This window comes from Taudactylus pleione, unplaced genomic scaffold (assembly GCF_031769625.1).
Source record: "Taudactylus pleione unplaced genomic scaffold, aTauple2 ptg000181l, whole genome shotgun sequence".
NCBI classification, from domain to species: Eukaryota; Metazoa; Chordata; class Amphibia; order Anura; family Myobatrachidae; genus Taudactylus; species Taudactylus pleione.
Window position 1 is genome coordinate 9,723,912 of NW_028284583.1, and position 22,792 is coordinate 9,746,703.

Genomic DNA, 22,792 nt, shown 5'->3' on the forward strand with positions numbered 1-22,792 from the left:
ATTACGAGATATTCGAAGTGGCCGTCTCTGGTGTTAAAAGCGGTCTTCCACTCATCTCCAGCTTTAATACGAATTAAATTATACGCACCCCGCAGATCAAGTTTGGTGAACAAAGAGGCCCCGCGAACTTTATCAAAAAGCTCCGGAATCAGAGGCAGAGGATATTGATTCTTTACAGTAATCTGGTTGAGACCACAGTAGTCAATACAAGGCCGAAGCCCGCCGTCTTTCTTGCTAAAAAAAAAAACCCTGCCCCTGCTGGAGAAGTGGAGGGCTGGATAAACCCCTTAGCTAGATTTTCTTTTATATATGCCGCCATAGCGGCTATTTCAGGAACTGATAATGGGTAGGTTCGACCCCGAGGAGGGTTCTTCCCTGGCAGGAGCTCAATACCACAGTCCCAGGAATGATGAGGTGGAAGTTTATCCGCAGCCTGTTCGCAGAATACATCGGCAAAATCTTGATAAGCTGCTGGTAGACCGGGAACAGAAGAACACTTGGGTTTGTCAGACGGGGGGAAGCTTATATTTCCACTGGCGGACACCGTATTAGTGCGGACAGGGAGTACTTTGACGAGACATCCATGGAAACAACTTGGACCCCACGATAAAATCTGCATACTGGACCACTCAAACGTAGGGTTGTGTTTTTGTAGCCAGGGGAGGCCTAAAACTAGTTCATAGGCTGAGTCGGGAAGAACAAAAAATTCAATTGTCTCCTGGTGCAGACATCCAATCTGGAGGAACACTGGCAGGGTTTTAGAGGAAATAGATCTTCCTAACAAGGTTTTGCCATCTACACCTGAGAGCAGTAACCTGTCTGGCAATGGAACCACCGGAATGCCTAGGGTCTGAACCAGTGACTTAGAAATGAAACTGCCGGCACCTCCAGAATCCACAAGGGCTTTTAACCATCCTTGTCCTGGACCGGTAGGAAAGCGACACAGGCAATAAACTGTCATTTATTTGGGAGGAGTCAGAAATAACCCCCAATTGCATGCTCCCAACATCAATTAGGGTTTCGCATTTCCCGCCAATACAGGACAATTCCTTAATATGTGCTCCGGAGCAGCACAATATAAGCACAATTTATTTTGAAAATGCCGGTTCCGTTCGGCGGTACTTAACCGAGATCTGTTAATTTGCATCGGCTCCTCACTGCTAAGGAAGGAAGGAGGGGCATTACCTCCCAAGGATGGGCGATCCCGAGGACGATCTCCACGCCCCCTATTTCCCCACCGTTCTCTATGGCGAAGGTCAATCTTTATACAGAGGGATATAACAACCGAGAAGGCGGGAGGTAAATCCCTAGATGCCAATTCATCCTTCATCCTCTCAGACAAGCCATGTAGGAAGGCTGCCTTCAGTGCTTCCTAATTCCATTTTAGTTCGGATGCCAGGGTTTGAAATTGTACCACATATTGCCCGACGGACCGTGTACCCTGACGGACACGAAGCAAATCTGAAGAAGCAGAGACGGATCCCCCAGGTTCATCGAAGATCCTTTTGAAAGCTGCCACGAACACTTCATATCTAGATACGAGTGGATCTGCTCGTTCCCACAAGGGGGAGACCCAATCCAGAGTTGTCCCAGTTAGTAATGAAATTACATAGGCCACCTTAGACCGGGAGGTAGGGAAATTCTGGAGTAGGCATTCGAACTGGATCTCACACTGGTTTATGAAACTACGACATCATTGAGGCGTACCATCGAACCTCTCGGGAGTAGCCAAGTGCAAACGGGATTTTTGAGGAACGACCCCCGAAGGTAATACCGGAGAAACCGTAGGAGCGACAGAAGGTGGAGCATGAGACATAGTTGCCAGAGTGTTCTGAATAGACAGGAGCTGACCAGATAATTCCTGTAGGTACTGGGCCACATGTTGCTGTGCCGCCTCTTGGTTATCCATGCGAGCCGTTAGCTCCTGGAGATTCCCAGTACCTGGGGAGCCCGTAGCTTCCATTGGGCCTGAACAAACTGTCACGCTGGGAGGTGGTTTTCTGGAAGCTGAGGCCTGAGGCTGCGGGAGGAAATGGAGGCGAGGGGCCTGAATGTACGACCTCCGCATCCACAGGTCTTGGTCGTTGGCGAGACCTAGTCAAAGGCGCGGAATCTAACCCACGAGATGGTGTTCGCCAGTGACCCCACCAATCGGGATATGGGCTTGAGCTGCACCTCGTAAGCAGGTCGCGGTACTTTGACTAGGTGACCAAAGCCTGCGGGAAAAAGGAGAAATGAACACTCGTGGCCCAAATGGTCGGTGCCAGTAAGGGGCATGTAGGGACACTGTACTTGAGGTACAAGGAAGTGTGCACTGCGGACACACTCTACCGGGTTGCCAGTCAGAAAGAGTGCACCACGATGCAATACTGTAACACGTAGGTAGGGACCACAGAGTCCAGTAACGAGGTAGGTAGTGGCACCGGAGCCAGCCAGAGATTACAACGCTGGAGAGGTGGGTACATATAACTACACTCAGGCTGTGATGGTAAAGCACTGGTGAAATGGATAGTATACTGCACACAGGTGGCGGTAGTAACGCACTGGTGGAATGGAGGTATACTGCACACAGGCGAGGTGATAACGCACTGACAATATAGCTGCACACAGGCTGAGCTGGTAAAGCACTGGTGAGATGAATGGTATAGCTGCACACAGGCTGAGATGGTAAAGCACTGATGAGATGAATGGTATAGCTGCACACAGGCTGAGGTGGTAAAGCACTGGTGAGATGGATGATATAGCTGCACACAGGCTAAGGTGGTAAAGCACTGGTGAGATGGATGATATAGCTGTACACAGGAATAGATCACTGGAAGCAAGGGAACCTGGTACGAGAGACCACTAGTAACACTAGCAGCGACAATGGTTGTTCAGGCAACTACCTGATACACAGGAGCCGGAAATATACCCCTGGAAGCCCACTGATTGGTCCACAGCGTCAGCTGACCGGCCAGACTGTCAGGGGAGGAAGAGCAGTCAGAGCAGGAAGTGTCATGGCGGCGCCCATGACAGGGACTCCGATCCCCGCGCACCAGGCCCCCCGACACACAGCATCAGGGAGAATGCTCAGCACCTCCCACGTCACCGCACGAGCCGCCCGACTGCCCGGAAAGTCAGAGGAAGCCGGCGGGACGGTAAGGGACGGCCGATCCCCGGCTGAACTCTGACAGAAGGTTAGGGTTAGGCACTAGGAGAAAGGTTAGGGATAGGGATTAGGGTTAATGATACGTTATCATGTCAACAATTCAGCAGTTTCCAAATGAAAATTGTCAACATTGCTGCATGTCTTCCAATGCTATCAACATCTACAGATAGAATGTAATTTGGTTCCTGTGGGTTGGGTATGAGTCCTAGACAATTAGGGTATGAGTGATAGACATTTATAACAGGGAAAGTGCCAGCTGGAAACTGTAATACTGACCTGTTAATAATGCGATTTAAAGCAGTTTAATAGTGTCCGCTAACAACTTAAAAAACATGATGATAACGCGTCAGGCTTGACATGACACTAACAACTGAGAAATAATTAGCTGCTGTACATGATACATTTTTAGTGTATATTTGAATGTTTTAATTAGGGAAGAGTAGCTACAAGAATAACAATGGCATCACTAACATATAACTTTACCAACAGTAAGCCAGTAAAAAGAGACTTTCATGCATAATGTTATCAGCACATTATATTCTATCAGAAGCCATCTCCATCTACAGCAGGACATGGAATTCCATACTGCAGCCTGTTACCTCCAGCTCCTGTCCAATATGATGAGGTCAGACAGTTATGCTTCCTTCTATACAGTAATAGGGACAGACAGGTGCATATTATGAGAGGGCCCATGTGCAGTCTATGTCCTGGGCTCCCTCCTCTCTACCCGGCAATGCAGTAGACTCTGAGCACTAGTAGACTGTAGTGCTGTGCCAGAGTCTACTGTGCATGCTCAAGTCTCCAGGGAAATGGTGTGACAGCTATTTTCCAGGCGTTTTGTATAGCGCTACTCTGTGGGAATTCGGAGAGGTAAGTATAAAAACATGGGCCTCTCCTGGACCCAGGGGCCCGTGTTCACTGCACACCCTGCAGTCATTATAAATACGCCCCTCGGTCACCTATAGGGATCATGATGCATCATGGTTAGTGAATACCTGTAAAATTAAAGCGTACACACAAATGAATATGTGATTTGTGCAGCGCTGCTGCCACCGACGCAGTCCTCCAGAGAGAGGTAAGTACAGAAGAAATGGGTGCAGGGTGTGCTGTGTGTGCCCATGTGCTCCGCACACCCTGCACCCATTATACTGTAGATACACCAGTGGGGACAAGCATCATTTAATGATTCCTTCCTACCTTGTTACAGTGATTGTGCATTGTGTTACCATGTGTGCAGTGTATGAATATAAATATAGCACAATGATCATGATCGTGTCACTTTCCTATTATTACATTACTGAAAGACATAGTGATAATAAAATATACCTTGCCCATGCATGTTAGCAGGCAGAAGTCTATGGTGTCTCTGTGTCTTAGAAGCTGTAGAATCCCATTAAGGTAAACTTGATCTTTATTAAAGCAACCTGTTAGGATAAAAAGAAACATTAGCATACAAATCATAGGCAAATGCAGGGGGGGTTTCCGTGTGCCTGGAAACCCCCCTCCCCAGCCCACACCATGACCACAATAGAAATAGTAATGTAATTGAATTTTACTAGTGCTTCATGTTCTCAGTATCACAAATGAAATAATTAGCACCACCTGTGGATCTTTTAACATGTATCAGTCAGTAGTAAATAACCTGTGCACCAACTAGGAGATATGGAAAACATTCACTGTTAGGGATGTACTGCTATAGAGCCCAATATGTACATATATGTCCAGGGCAGTGCTAGGTTCTGCTGCTGCTCCCAGACTCCCGGACTTGCTCCCATGCTCTGGAATGGTGAGCACATCTAAAATAAAAGCATTCAGCTCAGGCAGGATGGCCCTACTGCCACATTTAGTGGCTTACTGTGATTGCTGGTCCTCGATATGCTGGAATTATGACACACAATATACTTTGTATAACACATATTAAAGCTGGTTAAGTGCTAATTCTACCCTTTTCATGGACTGGTCACACTCACTCTAAAATCAAGCATTTGGAAACCCCCTCTAGAAATCCAGCGTTTGCCACTGCAAATGACCTCAGCACTATACTATAAATCTGTAGCCTAAAATATTCTAAAACCTGTTGCTGGCACTTATAGATTTTTTCACAATAGTTATTATCTTTTTTACAGAAATGGAAACACACAAATATTAAATGTGCATGTGTGTGGCAGGGGGGAGGGAGCAACTCCAGTAAACATGCAAAGGTGTAGTGATATATACAGATTAGCAGAATGACAACCCTCCTGCTATACATTACAGCAGTGGTTCCTCACAGATTAAGCTCTGGTAGCTGTATGAGAAGATATAAGACAGCCTGAGCCGTAGTTAGACTTTTTGGTGCCCTGTGCCAGAAAGAGCATTGGCACCCCCCTCGTTTTTCAAAAGGACATGATGCACCCAAAAAAGGGGAATTGTCTCATGGAGAAGGGCCAGGGAAGAGATAGGGGAGGCCAGGAGATGCTGGGGATGAAATAAGAGGAAGTTATAAGTGAGAATGATAATAAAGAGAAATTTGACAGGCCCAAACTGTGCCCCCTGCCCTGTGGTGCCCTGTGCCATGGCACCGGCCGCACTACCCTAGTTACGGCCCTGAAGACAGCAGTACTGTGATAAATCCAGTGTATTACACTATACAGAGCTTTTGTTTAGGCCACTCCCACTTGTGAAACCTCATCAGTTTCCAATTAGCCTAACTTCGAATTACCTCAAAATCACAGTTTACTTTAATTTATGCACTCCCTCATGCACCCTTTGTATTTCTTTTTAATTTTTTCCTTTTTTTAATTGGTCTAAAAATACCCCCAAATCAACTTTTTTTTCTCTACTTTTTTAGCATTTTTAATGTTATTCTTTGGGACAGTAATAATAATTATTACAGTGATGCAATTTTTTTTTTTTGGTGGGGGAGGGGGGTTACAGGCTGTTATTATTACTTTTAAAATAAATCCTGTGGGGTTTTACCCCCCAAAAATATAGCAACTTTATTTTCCAGTGTATACAGTAGTTATCAGGAGCGCACATACCACCAATAACAGAAAATTGCTCAAGAAGGCCGCAATTTATTTGCAGTGAAAACCTTGTGCCCAAATGGATATGCCCCTTGGAATGGCAGGTGTAGAAAGCCTCATGAATTCTGTTACCCAAATGTTGGAGAGATGGCATGGCTCCCTGCTCTTTCCAAGACACATCTGCTGGGATGGGGGGAAAGAGCAGAAGATTTTCCTGCTTTGGCTGAAACTTCAGCAGATCCCAGAGCAGATGCCCCCCCTAAGCTTTGAGTGCATTGCTTTTTTAAACTAGCGTATAAGAAAGTGCAATCCGGGGTCTTTAAAAGAAAATATGTTTTTAACACACCATTTCCTGAGTCAACGGGGCCCTCAGCACTCATCATGCTAGGCTATACTTACCTTTACACTGATGCTGCAGAAGTCTCCAGGAAAATGGTGCATGCACCATTTAGCCGGTGATACGTGCAGTAGACTGGTAGAGTGTCAGAAACTATGCGGCAAATGCTCTAGCACGAGAGGGGGGTCCGCACAGAAACTGCACATACGCCTCTCCTCTCTTAAAAGGCATATGACTCAGGGATTCTAGATATAATAACACATGATTCCTTACCCAGATATGAATGATTTGGACATGTGAACCGAATGTTGACCCCTGTGCTTTGATTTGTGTTCATAGTCACAACCTATCCGCAGTGGCGTAACTATGGAGGGTGCAGGGGGTGTGGTTGCTATGGGGCCTGGCGGCTTAAGGGGCACGGCCCAGCAAACGCACCCCCTGCACCCTCCATATGCCGGGTGCTCGCTGAGATTGTGTTACCAGCGGACGCCCGGCTTCTATTCAAACCCCCGGCGGCAGCCGGAGGACAGAGCTTACTCCATCTTCCGGGTCCCGCAGTGCACTATGGGAGTGACGTCATGACGTCACTCCCATAGTGCCGAGGAGTGGGCGTTGGGGCGGACGGCGGCTTCACAGGAGCGGGGATAAAGGTAAGTGGGTTTTTTTTGGTGTGTTTGCACGCACGTGCGGGGGGAGAGGGGGCAGCTACTGGGATCTCACTACTGGGGGCATTACAGGGGGCTCACTACAGGGGGCAGCTACTGGGATCTCGCTACTGGGGGCTCACTACTGGGGACTCACTACTGGGGGCAGCTACAGGGGGCTCACTACTGGGGGCATTACAGGGGGCTCACTACTGGGATCTCGCTACTGGGATCTCACTACTGGGGGCAGCTACAGGGGGCTCACTACTGGGGGCATTACAGGGGGCTCACTACTGGGGCAGCTACTGGGGGCTCACTACTGGGGGCAGCTACTGGGGGCTCACTACTGGGGGCAGCTACAGGGAGCTCACTACTGGGGTCAGCTACAGGGGCTCACTACTGGGGGCATTACAGGGGGTCACTACTGGGGGCATTACAGGGGGCTCACTACTGGGGGCAGCTACAAGGGTCTCACTACTGGGGACAATACAGGGGGCTCAGTACTGGGGGCAACTACAAGGGGCTCACTACTGGGGGCATTATAGGGGGCTCACTACTGGGGGCATTATAGGGGGCTCATTACTGGAGGCAACTACAGGGGGCTCACTACTGGTGGCACTGCGTAAGGGGCACCATTACAGTGGGCATTGCATAAGGGGCATCATTACAGTGGGCATTTAATGTTTTAGGGGAACTACTGTGGTTATTGTGTAAGACCTAAGTTAGGGGGGCCCCTTTAAAAAATGTTGCTATGGGGCCCAAAAAGTTCTAGTTACGACCCTGCCTATCCGATAACATTTTAGTGCACCAAGGGGCTTATTCATCATCACTAATGTGCTCATTACACATGCGGAAACACTAATTTCCACATGTTTTATGCATTAGGCTCACTCATTATTATGGGCTTGATAGGGCCACCTAGTATTCAGCAAACTCCAAAAACTTTGAAGTCACAATATTACTAGACGTGACATACAGTGTATCTTTTATATGGACCTAATTATCATTGGGGGCCAGGTGTCCGTTGGTGATTAAGTATCCAACTCGCTGTGAGGTGCAGTGGTGGATACTTAATTACTGGAGCAAGTCAGTATTGCTCCTGTGCGGGGACATTTTGCTTACACTGTGCATAGTGATGGAACACATTCCCTTCTAAGCTCATAGAGGTATATTATTTACTAAGCGGTGGGTTTTCAAAACGGCAAATGTTCAGTGGTTTTGCCTGTGGAATTTAAAAGTGGAAATAATATTAAGTGTAAAATCATCTTTGTTTTACGCTTATATTTGTTTTGCCATGCTAAATCCTGCAGGCAAAGCCATTGAATATTGTCTGTTTTGAAAGTTTGCTGCTTGGTTACTTCACCACAATAATGGTTTATGGAACAGAAAGTTCTCAGTTACCTGGCTGGGATGTGTCAGAGCAGCCCCTCTTTGCTCGCATACAGTAGCGGGTGTTTGGGTCTTCCACAAACTGACCCAAGTCCTGGAACAGCTCACAGAATGACATGCGGCTGGCTTGGTAGACTGTGTAATAGAGCAGTGCAGATCTCCACAGGAAAGGGTCTTTGTTATACAGGACACTGTGGATGCTTGCCAGGCCTTCTTCAGTGAGATTGGCGGGTTTTAGACCATATCTGTCACGCCCATTGCTGTTACACCATGGCTGTTGCTTGTTGTTCACTGAACGGTAATAATGGGTTCCTGCATTCAAACAAGTAATACAGCTTCTTAGATTATCTTTAAAATGGTAAAATGGAAATAAAACTTGGTGAAAACATGTTTTCGGGGGATACCCACAAATATTAAGCATCCCTTGAATGTACCATAGAGGTACCATCTCCGATATCTGCTGCAGTCCCTCCATTTTCAACAGCAGCCACAGCCCCCATAGGTTTCTGGTGCTGACAATGATAAGTGGAGGAACAGCCCCCATAAGTGACTTTGCAGAATACATTTTTAAAATAATACTGCTAAAGAGCTGGAGCGGTGCTCTGGTGCTCTGTTCTGGCCCATCCACAAACCAGGAACATCATGGGAGGGAGATAACTGTAGAGCTGCCCAGGAACTCCTGGTGGCCCTACACACTGCAGGGTGCGTGTCTGGAGCATCATTTGGATGATCTGAGCAGCACTACAGATGCACTACTTACAGCAAGGTGGCGTTCCAGGCATCCTACTAGTTAGATACAGGGGCCATGGGTGACTGCACCTATCACACACCGTTCCCTATAGCCCACCAGATGGCTGGGCTCATGTAGGGGTGGATGCGTATGTGCTTTTCACACACACACAGTAACAGATGCACATAAGAAAAATCATACTAATGTATTTTTAAGCTCAATAATAAAATTAGATATATCATCTTTTCCTTATATATATTACTTATAGTATAAAGCACCAATATATTACATAGCTCTACGCATTGAAGGGACCATTATGAAAATAAATGAAATACAATGAGATAAACAGAAGATAAATATGACCCTTCCTATATGGGCCTATAACATCAATATACTGATAAGGAACCCGTGGAAACATTTGTTAGGTTGATACAATGGAAATAAAAGAACAGTGACTGTAAATCAGCAGAAGCCAGTACCTATTTCATGTCTGAGCATCCCTTCCAGCCAGTGTTCCCGGCTGGCAAAAGCTCGCTTGATCTTGATTTTCAGTATGAATACAGACCGTGAAAGCAGGGCCTCACGATCCTTCTGACTTTTTGGGTTTTAAGCAGGAGGTGTCAGAAAAGTTACCTTCAGTAATGGCCATTGTTGCTCGTCCGTTGCTCACAGTAATGCAGGCTCATGACAGAATATCACTTGTAAGGTCAACAGCAATCTGGAACATGGAGAAGGACAATGTCACCGTATGTGGCAGGAATAAAAGGCTGGTAGCAGCAGCACAAACTTTGCCACACACAACACGAGTTGTACGTTAATAACTACTGGTTTTGATTTTTTTAAATTGTGTGGGGCCCTTACTGCATTAAATACATCTTAAAGAGTCCACAAACCAGACAATTAATTGGCAACAAATAATAAAAATTGTATGTGATCAGTTTCAACACAATGAAAAGCAAAGTATATTGCAAACCAGGATTACATACAGATGTGGCTCATGCATTAATTAGGCAAATCATTCCTCAGTGCCATCAGGGTCATTTATAAAATACTGGACTGTTCTGGTTGCCTACAATTATGGCTAGCATGGCTGCAAGAGGAGACCTCAGTGACTTAGGATAAGAGCTAAGACCTGGCAGTGTATGTGTGTGAGCTCTGTGCTGCAAAAGAGCACAGGCTATAGCCTACCAAGCAATGGAGGAAGGTGATACAGTCATAGGAATCCTCCCTCACAATGTTCTCACCAAATATATATACAGTACAGTACACCTATGGTGCCAACCTAAACAGCTCCAGAGGCCAGAGTACTTATTATTATTATTATTTTAAATGGTCATATGCAAAAAGGAACATACATGCCAGGATGCCTGTTGTTATCCATGATAGGCGGTTCTATGATGTTTTGTGGTGCATTTTCCTGATATGCTTTGTGTGCTGGCATGCGCAAAAAGTCGGGTAAATGCCCGCGGCAGCTATTTTCCAGGTGTTTTATGTAGTGCTACTCCGTGGGACTTTGGAGAGGTAAGTTTATAATGAAAGTATGGGTACAGGGAGTGGGCCCCCCCTGGACTCAGGGGCATGTGTGCACCGCACACCCTGCACCCATTATAAATATGTATGCTCCTGTCCACTAGCTATGTCACAAAGAATGTACCAAACCCATCATTTGGAATCCAGTAAAGTAGCCACCTCTTCAGGAGAGACCACAAGTAATACTAATGGTCCTAACGGCTAAAACCTATCATAGCCATCATGGCCTTTGATGCCAATGTATACACTGTAGAGCCTTGTAGGGCTATTGTTAGAGTTATATTGAGGTGCAAACTGATGAATGTAATTTAGAAACTGTTATGTGACTATATTGGAGGATAAAGCAACTGATTAACCATTCTGCAACTACCCAGTACTTTTTAGGTCTGATGGGAATGGGCTTTTTAATCTATGCTCTGCATTTATAAGAATGGCAGCCACATGCTATGTGTCCTCACAACTGGAGCCAAACCATTAATGATCATCTAAGAGTCCAGATTGACAGCCTATAACAGTTCTGAACGGTTGCTGTTTGTTTCTGTGCAGTGTACAGAATGCTGTGTAATGTGTACAGGATACAGAGTACAGGACACAGTACCCCAATCACATGGGCAGGAACGGTATATAAGATGTAGCACATAAACAGCTGATGTAGCAATATCTGTAGTGACCTATATGGTCTATTCTGTCCTACCATGGGACATTGTAATATAAGTAGTAATCTATTATATGTAACAAAAATAGCAACAACGTCATGCACTCCTTTCTAGTCATTAAACTAGAAATAATGTCTGTGTGCTATCAAATGATATGGGCAAAATAAGGGAAATCATTTAAGATCATAAGTGTAATAAGTGGTGAGATATTAGCTTGAAAATAATTGTGACTATAATCATGAGAATATGTATTATTTTTAGTTTCTCCATTTAATTTATAATCAAAACAAATAAGATATAAAAAGGTGTCATAAATAAGCAATATACAATTTACTCTGAGATAGCAAAAAGCTAAGATGTGTCTTATAATAAAGCTACAGAGTAACTAGATCATTAAGGGGTAAACAACAAATGCTTTAGGCCACTTACCTCACCCATACAGCGTTCTTTCTCCATGTAGCTGTGAATTTGGCGCAGAACCTGACTCTTTGGCAGCAGCCGGCCTCCTGTTGTTTTCTCAAAGTTGTCATAGCTGCCATATTTCATAAGTGTTCTCTGCATTATGCCAATAGCCTGTACAAGAAGACAACAATAATACAAAATAGTGTTCACTCTAGCTCCGGCGGCAGGCAGGGTGCTGGAGCTAGAGAGGGCAACCTTATGCCTCATGACCGCGCGCCGAAAAGGGAGCGTGGTCATAAAAAGGGGGCGTGTCTATAAGACGTGTCCCCTTTTCGTCATACTTGGGGGTGTGCCCGGCGCTTACGGACATGCTGGGCAGCCCCCAAGCACTGCAGAAAGGGAGAATAGATGCCGGGCGCATGCGCCCGGCGCCTATTCTCCGGCGGTGACCGGGACACCGCATGTTTCTCCACCCGCGGGACACTGCGTCCCGCGGGTGAGAACTGCACCCGCAGGCTGTGAGGGCAGGGCGCTTTTTGCCCTCCTCCTGGAGGGCAGGGTGCTTTTTGCCCTCCAGAAGGAGGGCAGGGCACCGTGCCCCGCTAAAACAGCCCAGCGGGAACGTTACAAAATATATATATATATATTTTAGTTACTTTGAAACATGGACAATTCGAAGCTTTTAATATTTAATTATAGAGAGCTGAAATATGTCCTTAATAAATTAATGAAAGACTACTTTATCCAATGATATACCATACATGCCTACTCTTCCGGAAGTCGCGGGAGGCTCACAATGTTTTGGGTAACCCCCTGCAGCCCCGGTAGATTAGGCATTTCTCCCACATTCTGTCTACTTCTCTTCCCGGGGAGGAGAAAAAAAAAGTAGGCAAATGTGTGATATATAAGCACCCAGGAAATTCAGATTGCATGTAAGAAAGAGGAGGGAAGTGTGCCCTGGGGGACAGGAGTATAATTTGGTATTTGAAGGCCCCATAGCAAAAGTTTGAAAGGGCCCCTATGTTATTGTCAGGTTAACCAGCTGGGTGTTATCCTTTGGGATGCAATGGTTTGGGTAGTTACATAAATTGGTTGGCTAGGGAGGTTCCCTTAATCTTTGCAGTTCCATACAGAAATAGAAAGTTGAGAAAATAGAAATAAGCCTAGAGTGTTTGCTTCCTAGTTATTTTACACCCAAAAACCCCAACCAGCTGCCGAACATCACAAATAACACTGAGGAGTGTATTATTCCTGCTGCAGTCTCGTATAAATAATTTACCTCATGCAACATTAATATATATTGTGATATACTGGGGTAATTTTAGCTTGGTAGAGTGTCTAGGTGCATGATAAAGATCCATATGCAGCTTCCATGGTAAAATGGAAATAAATGAAGCTTCACTGCCAACTTACAACATGAAATAGAAAAAGCAAAAACAACCTAGCCCTTATGCAGGGCACTAGCTCACTGCTTGACCCCTATATATAGTGGGCAGCTAGTCTGCATGCAAACAGTCTTTCCAAAAGTCTATGTCAGTGGTCGGGGAACAGGGGGAAATTACCCCACATGGGGTAAAAATGAAATTCCTGGGGGTAATGGACAGACAGCCGGGCATGCATATGAATCATTCTATAATGATTCATATGCATGCCCGGCTGTGCTGCAGGGAAGCTTTAAGCCGGACACCCAATGAGATGTTATTACCAGCGGGCACCCGGTTCCTTCCCGGCAGGCCACGTTAGCCGGAGGCTGGAGTTCTCTTCTGAACTCCAGCTTCCTCCTCTCTCCATGAACACTATGGGAGAGACATCATGATGGCGGCAGATGCAGGAGCAGGGATTAAGGTAAGTATTTTTGGGGTTTTTTTTGTACAAGCGGCACTACAGGGGCACTATATGAGGGCACTACTACAGGGGTATTATATGGGGGCACTACTATAGGGGCATTATATTGGGGCACTACTATATGATTTCCTTCCATTCAAATCAAGGGGGTAACATTGGCGTATCTAAATATATTTTGGGGTAAAGGGTAAAAAAGTTCCCTGACCCCTGGTCAATGTCTTGTTTCTCACAGGTCTGCCCATGAAGTCACACAAACGGGTACATTTACTAAAGTGAGAGTTTTTAGAAGTAGAGATGTTGCCTATAGTAACCAACCAGATTCTAGCTATTATCTTCTAGAAGCTGCTAGTTAAATGTTACATAGAATCTGATTGGTTGCTATGGGCAACATCTCTATTTCTAAAACTCTCACTTTAGTAAATATACCCCAAAGTCTCTGTTGTGGTCCTCCTTGTCACATGCAAATCTGGTAACTGGCCTCCTGGCCTGTAGCTTCAAGGCCCACTGTCCTGGCTTCCACAACCCCACCTGGGCTGTATACACCTTTGTCTCTCCTAGTCCTTGGACTGAATTCACTGGGAAGCCATTAGCTGCGGTGACACCCACTTTTTTCATCCCTATGCGGGCAAGTCCCACCAGCCCAACATAGAATACATGGCTTGCTATCGCAACCTAGCTTGATATTGCTACAATGTATATATATATATATATATATATATATAAGCAGGGTTGTATTAAGAGAGGATGGGGCAGTGTGCAGTCTCTGCCTGGGCCCCCTCCTCTCTAGCTGGAAGCACATTAATGAGCACTAGTAGACTCTGGAGCTGTGCATGCGGAAGACATTTTCCCAGTGATTTTTTTTATACTGCTCATGCAAAAAATGCCCAGAAACTGGCTTCCGCACCATTGTCCAGGGAATTTATGCAGCAATGCCACTGCTGATGTGGGACTCTAGGGAGGTGAGTATTGAAGAAATAGGTGCAGGATGTGTGGTGTGGCCCCTTGGATCCTGGGGCCTGTGTGCACTGCACACCCTGCACCCATTATAGATACTCCACTGTATAAAAACCCTGTTAATATTTATCTTTGGTTAGATGCACTGTCTAGCAAAATATATACTACTGGTGCCTTAATGTGTGTGTGCATAAGCATTCACTCAGTCCCAACGACCACATCTTTGGTGTCTTAAAGTGATGCATCTTTATCCTAATTTATAGGGAAAAAAAGAACTAATTCTAAAAGTAAATGCTATAAACTGTACCTGTGTAAGAAATCTGTCTGAGGCAATGCTGTACTCTGCTAAGACATCTGGCAATGCAGGACTGGCATACTCAAACTGAGGGTTGTACTTGAATGCTGACTTGAAAAACCTAGATTTTTCTTGATCAATATTTGTTGGCTTAACAGCATTGAAAATACATTGTACGTTCCCTGAGATGTCTTTTGCTGGTGTCTTAGTGACATCACGGCCCTTGCCTCTAGTTGGATTTGGCAAGTCCGGCTTTCTCATGATCTTAGTTTTAGGCTGGTATGCCAATGCTAATTTATTTCCTGATGCCAAGATGCCCTGTGGATGATTTCCACTGGTCTCTCTAGTTCCGCAGTTATAACTGGAGCTGCTCCTGTTTGCACATAAGGTGGTGTTATGTGAGGAAGCTTTTGGAGGGAGCAGGCTGGTGTGGCAGCTGGTTCCTGCTCTAACTGTGCCTTGTATGACACTCCTAGGCTGTGCTTGGGTGGTCTTTGTAGGTGCTACAGTACTTGCCTTCTCCACACTCAGAACTGATCTCTTTGAAAGCTCCTCTCTGGGCTTCTGCAGTGTTTCTATATTAAATATTAACACAATAATGTTATTCATGCCCAGATTAAAAAATATGTCAGATATATTTTGTGTTTTCACTGTGTAATTGAATAAATTAAAAAAAGTTATTGTGAGATTTAACCATCTCCTAGTGACCAAATTACAATTAAACATCACCAATTCTGGAGCACTGATGTCTGGGTAGCTCATTTACAGTGGAGACTATTATGTTTTCTTTATAGGATAGTCAGGGAAAGACTCCATTAGATAGTTTCCCTGCTACAATAAGAACTCTTTTACTGTTTTTGGAACTCAGCCATCTAGAACAGTAATTGATACCCACCACTGACTAAACATCTAACATTCACAAACCACTTAAATCATCCTTCGTATTGGTCAATAACTTGTCCAGAGATTATATGAGTTTAAGGATTCTAATATTTTTCCAATATATTTTATTTATTTAATTTTTATTTTTTTATAATAGAGTACCTATGGAGGTGCTACTTTAACAATCTTGAAAATATACAATATTTAGAATAAAAGGAAAGGCAAGATTTTTGTGTCAGGTGCACTAATTAGATCCAATAAATAATATACTATTTCAAAAGCCTCTGGAAAAATAATAAAACATTAATCTTTATTAATTATTATGTAAAAGGTATAGTCCAAAATTAAGGCAAAATATTATATAAATTCAAACAAGAAAATCAAGATAGAAATGTGTATTAGATATATAGGAAAGTGATATAGATTTAAAATTAATTCCTACTGCCGTCAGACCTATTATAATTTAATATCTGTACTCCCGCGATCATATCTATAAAGTAATATCGAGTAACAGGTGGGTACAAATTAATCCGGAACAAATGGGGTGCGGTAAAGTCCACTTTATTACTATATTGGTGCAATGTATAGGATTAGATATCATTCAGTGGGCTTATCAATATGACAGGGTTTGATAGATAACATATATCTTCTTTATTGCTCTGACATGTTTTCCCATTCCATCAATACTTTCAGTGAATTATAATATGTGTAAGATATCAAATGTATGTCAGGTATCTTTAATACTTTCAGTGTTATGACTTAGATAAATTGTTTGTCCATTGTTTCAACAACACACATAGTCATTCCTACATTAGTATCTTCTGGGTTGGTATAATAACAATATAGTGTAACTTAGTAACAATGTCTAATTGTATCTTCTAAGCAAATAATGCTTCACCTATGGTCAGATCTGTCTGTCAAAGTATCATACAGTAGTTTCCCAAACATTTCCATATACAGTATATGTGTGACTGCTACTAGTACTCTATTTCTTTTATATAAAGCCCATTGCACTTTATTGTTATTCTACAGAATTCCTTTAGGTAAATGACAATTGCTGCAGGTGTTAGTGATCGGCATCAGAGCTTGGAAGAAGAGTAATAGCTTTCGTTACATAGAGGGCAGATCCCTCTATGGTAGGTAGGTTCCCTCTGTATGGTAGATACATTCCCTTTACAAATCCTGACAAAACAAGGTTCAACATTTACAGAAAGGGAGAGTGTAATCTACTTTATAATTAGTGGTTCTGTCATCAGGGTAAAAGGGCTCTAAATAAACACTACACATCCTAATGGAACAATTAAATGATTTCTGATACAAAATAATTGACCTAGAATCTTATAGCTCTGATGCTATGAAGTCACCCTGGATATACAGGTATTGTCTTTTGGGCCCTGATGTAGCATTTCATAGGTCACCCACTGGCCAGGTGAAAGGCATACTCCCAACTTTACAAACCTCCTGCTCTAACTGTGCCTTGTGTGGTACACCTAGGCCGTGCTTGGGTGGTCTTTGCAGGCGCTAGGGTACGTGTCTTCTCCACACTCAGAGCTGGTCTCCTGGAAAGCTCCTCTCTGGGCTTCAGAAGTTTTTCTACATTAAATATAACCACATTATTATTATTATTATTATTATTATTATTATTATTATTATTATTATTATTATTCACATATAGAATAAAAAAAGATGTCAGATATCATTTGGCTTTTTACTATGTAATTGAATAAATAAAAAAGTTCTTATGAGACTGAACCATCTCCTTAGTGACCAAATTACAAATAAACAGCAGTACTCACTTCTGATTAAACATCTAACATGTAAGCATATGTTCCGACCTTTGGGCAGCCAGGTTGGCACTGTGGGGTGGTGAGTATAATGGCAGTGATAGGTGGTGCTGGGGGCGTGGTGATGCAATCACGTAATCATGGCCCCATCCCTACTGGACAATGCCGCAATTACCAACATGTGAAGTGAAGGTGGGGCCACGATGACACAATTCAACGCAAATTGCACCATCAGTCGATAGTACTGCGCACTTCACTCGAAAAACAGGTGGCCAAGCCTGGGTGGCAGACAGCTCCGGGTGACCCACCCACACTTCTGGGCGGCTGGGAGTGATACCCAATTTTAGGGAGTTTCCTGGAAGATTAGGCAAGTATGCATGTAAGGAATGTGTTGAGCATAAATTAATTAGGACCTAAACTAACAAGACTTCATTACCCACAGTACAATGTTTGGTACATACAGCAGGTCTAAATACAGCTTATTTTTTAAAATAACTGTTTTGGACAACTTTGACTTCACCCTCTGCTCAAGATACTGTAGGTAGTTTTTATTTGCCCATTGGCTACAACCAGTAAAAGTAAAATACTGGTGAATACAATTTATAATGTATTTTTGAATCACAAACATGTATGAAATGTCCCACAGTCACACAGATAGAATAATTGCTGCTATTGTATGAATGCTTGTTGTACTGCTAAGTGACAACATTCTTAGATTTATACTCAGAAATGCTTCCTGCAATGCTGTCACCTGATGTACACTGCAAATAATGCTTCACCTATGGTCACATCTGTCTCTCAAAGTATCATACAGTAGTTTCCCAAATGTTTACATATAAATATTTGTAAATGCTACTAGTACTGTATTTCTTTTATATAAAGCCCATTGTATTTTATTGCGATTCTACAGAATTCCTTTATGTAAATGACAATTGCTGCATGTGCAAGCGATCGGCAACAGAGCTTGGAAAAAGAGTAATAGCATTTGTTACATAGAGGGCAGATCCCTCAATGGTAGATAGGTTCACTCTCTATGGGGGAATTCAATTCAACGTGAATTGAATAGTGCCAGGAGCGAGCTCCCGCAGCTATTCAATTCAGTGCACTGTGTGGTTGGAGAATGCCGGTTATCGCACCTTAACAAGGGTGTTAAGGTGTGGTAACCGGCATTCTCTGACCAAAGTGCCGGGCGTACGGCTGTTGGTGCTGCGCCATGCAGAGAAACAGCTGCGTGCCCGGCACTTTGGTCGGATTTCTCCTCGCATCCCCAGCCTGCCCAGACAGCACGGTGTATTGAATAGCTTCGGGAGCTGCCTCCCATCGCTATTCAACATCGCGCTGAATTGAATTCCCCCCTATGGTAGATACATTCCCTTTACAAATCCTGACAAAACAAGGTTCAACATTTACAGAAAGGGAGAGTGTAATCTCCTTTATAATTAGTGGTTCTGTCACCAGGGGTAAAAGGGCTCTAAATAAACACTACACATCCTAATGGAACAATTAAATGATTTCTATACAAAATAATTGACCTAGAAACGTTATAGTACTGATGCTATGAAGTCACCCTGGATATACAGGTATTGTCTTTTGTGGCCCTGATGTAGCATTTCATAGGTCACCCACTGGCCAGGTGAAAGGCATACTCCCCACTTTACATACCTCCTGCTCTAACTGTGCCTTGTGTGGTACACCTAGGCCGAGCTTGGGTGGTCTTTGCAGGAGCTAGGGTACGTGTCTTCTCCACAGTCAAGCTCATTTGGCTTTTCACTGTGCAATTGAATAAATAAAAAAAGTTCTTGTGAGACTGAACCATCTCCTTAGTGACCAAGTTACAAATAAACACAAATTCTGGAGCACTAACATCTAGGTAGCCCATTTACAGTGGAGCCTGTTGAGTATTCCTTATAGGATAGTCAGGGAAAGACTCTCTTAGATCAGCGGTCAGGGAACTTTTTTACCTTTTACCCCAAAATACATTTAGATATGCCAACGTTACCCCCTTGATTTGAAAGGAAGGAAATCATATAGTAGTGCCCCCATATAATGCCCCTGTAGTAGTGCCCCATAGTTATGCCCCTGTAGTAGTGCCCCCATATAATGCCCCTGTAGTAGTGCCCCAATATAATGCCCCTGTAGTAGTGCTCCCATATATTGCCCCTGTAATAGTGCCCCCATAGTTATGCCCCAGTAGTAGTGCCCCCATAGTTATGCTAATGGGACAATGAAATGATTTCTGATACAAAATAATTGAACTATAGACTTTATAGTACTGATGCTATGAAGTCACCCTGGATATACAGGTATTGTTTTTTGGGCCCTGATGTAGCATTTCACAAGTCGCCCACTGGCCAGGTGAAAGGCATACTCCCAACTTTACATACCTCCTGCTCTAACTGTGCATTGTATGGTACTCCTAGGCCGTGCTTGGGTGGTCTTTGCAGGCACTAGGGTACATGTCTTCTCCACAGTCATAGCTGGTCTCCTGGAAAGCTCCTCTCTGGGCTTCAGAAGTTTTTCTACATTAAATATAACCACATTATTATTAGTCACATATAGAATAAAAAGATGTCAGATATCATTTGGCTTTTCACTGTGTAATTGAATAAATTAAAACATTCTTATGAGACTGAACCATCTCTTTAATGTCCAAATTTCAAATATACATCATGATCAGTGTTAGGGCCTACCAGGAGAATGCAGTAATAGGGCCCCATGCTTAAGGGGTGTGACCAGCCTCCAGAGGGGGTGTGGCTAGCCACCACAGATGTTTGGCTAACGATTACAGAGTGCATGATCCTTTATAAATATATATAGTAAATACTGATAGTCAATGCATGATAATGTACCAGATTGATAACTATTCATTGTAGTAAATATACCATAATCTTGGGAATGCAGTATAATGTAACATATGCACAGTTTGAGACCAGACCCCTAGAGGAGGGCGTGGGCCAGTCCGACCCTGATCACCAATTCTGGAGCACTGACATCTGGGTAGCCCATTTACAGTGGAGCCTGTTAAGTTTTCCTTATAGAATAGTGTGGAAAAGACTCTCTTAGATAGTTAGAACTCAGCAGCCTAAGATGGTATTTGATACCCACTTCTGATTAACCCTGCATCAGGCGCAGCTGGCCTGACAGGTGCCACAAAGCTGTTCTCGCTCACCTCTCCGCCGCAAGGGGGTGCAGGGGCCTGCCCCTCCTAGTACCTCCCTAGCTCATTGTACCCAAACTCGTCCGACTTTTGAAGGTACGTATTTCTTTTTATTTTCTCACAATTTTGTGTATTTTGCTCATTTTATAAATGAAAATTACAAAGGTTGTGGGTGTTTTGCAGAAATATGTAGGTTTGTCCAGGGTGGCCTCTGCTTTAAGGTTAATAAATGTGGTTTTGTGAACCAGATTACCATATAATATCTCTTTGTACATCCTAATGAAGGTCACTGATCACTTTAAGAACGTTAGAATTGAGTTAATTAGGTGCTAATGTTGATTTTAAAACAGGCGCCTGTCAGGCGCACTGCACCTGAACCTGGGAGTCCCAGAGGTGTGCCTGTTAAATATCTAACATGTAACCATACTTGCTAACCTTTGGGCTGCACCTTGTGGGAGGGGGCAGTCAGGTTGGCACTGTGGGGCTAAGAGTATTATGGCAGAGGTAGATGGTGCTATGGGCGTGGTGATGCAATCTCATCATTGTGGCCCCACCACTGCTGGACAATGATGAAGCATTTCACAAGTCACCCACTGGCCAGGTGAAAGGCGTACTCCCCACTTTACATACCTCCTACTCTAACTGTGCCTTGTATGGTACTCCTAGGTCGTGCTTGGATGGTTTTTGCAGGTGCTAGGGTACGCATTTTCTCCACATTCAGGGGTGGTCTCCTTGAAAGCTCCTCTCTGGGCTTTAGAACTATTTCTATATTAAATAAAAGTATATAACCACATTATTTTTCACATATAAATTAAAAAAGATGTCAGATATCATTTGGCTTTTCACTGTGTAACTGAATAACTTCATCAACAATTCTGCACTGATGTCCGTGTAGCCCATTACAATGGAGCTTGTTAAGTTTTCCTTAAAGACAATCAGGGAAAGACTCTATTACAGGGTCAGCCAAAAGGTTGTTCGCAATCTACCGGTAGCTTGCGGAGCTCCAACCGGTAGATCGCGACCAACTTGCTGCAGTAAGTGGGAATGTTGGTCTTTGAAGCGATTAGAGACTAAAGAAGCCTCTGATCACTGCAGAGGCCAGCGTTCCCAGTGATGCACGTCACCTGCGACACCGGACATGTGAGGAGCCTGCGTGCCTACTGTCAGCGGCAGGCACAGGTAGCGCCTACGCTGGAGTGTAACTGGAGCGCTGACCAGCGTGAAGACAGGTAAGTACTGCACAGGGGAGGGGGCACTCAGCACAAGGGGAATTACCGGGGGCAGCAAAAGGGGCATTACTGTGGTCACAGCATAAGTGGCATTACCGGGAGCACGGCATAAGGAGCATTACCGGGGCTCAGCATAAGGGGCATTACCAGGGGCACAGCATAAGAGGCATTACAGGGGGCTCAGCATAAGGTGCATTACCGGGGGCACAGCATAAGGGGAATTACTGGGGGCACCGCTTAAGGGGCATTACCGGGGGAACTGTTTAAGGGGCACTACTGGGGGCTCAGTATAAGGGGCATTACTGGGAGCACAGCATAAGGGTCATTACTGGGGGCATTGTATAAGGGGCACTACTGGGGCATTGCATAATGGGCACAACTACAGGGGAAACTGCATAATGGGCACAACTACGGGGGCACTACTACTGGGGGCATAGCATAAGGGGCACTATTAGATAGGGCATTGCGTAAGGGGCACTACTACAGTGGTCATTGTATAAGGGGCACTACTGTCGGCATTGTGTATAAGGGGCACTACTGTGTGTCGTATCATGAATAAGGGACACTACAATGTGGTGTAATGTGAATAAGATTGTGCTGATGTGGAGTAATTTGAATCGGGGATACTATTTGTGATTTTGGCAGGACAGTCCCCTCATCCCTTGCTGCGAAGTCACTCCCCCTTTTTTCCATACCACGACCCCTTTTTCGAGCTTGGTAAATCAGTAAAGGTTTTCAGTAGTAAAAGTGGATCCAAAGTCTGGCTACCCCTGCTCTATTAGATAGTTTCCCTACTATAATAATT

General features: G+C 44.2%; 1 pseudogene; it reads right to left on the reverse strand.

Moving 5' to 3' along the window:
• The window catches only part of LOC148519838 (putative tyrosine carboxypeptidase MATCAP2), a 30,236-nt pseudogene that overhangs the window by 5,139 nt on the left and 2,305 nt on the right, over window positions 1-22,792 (reverse strand).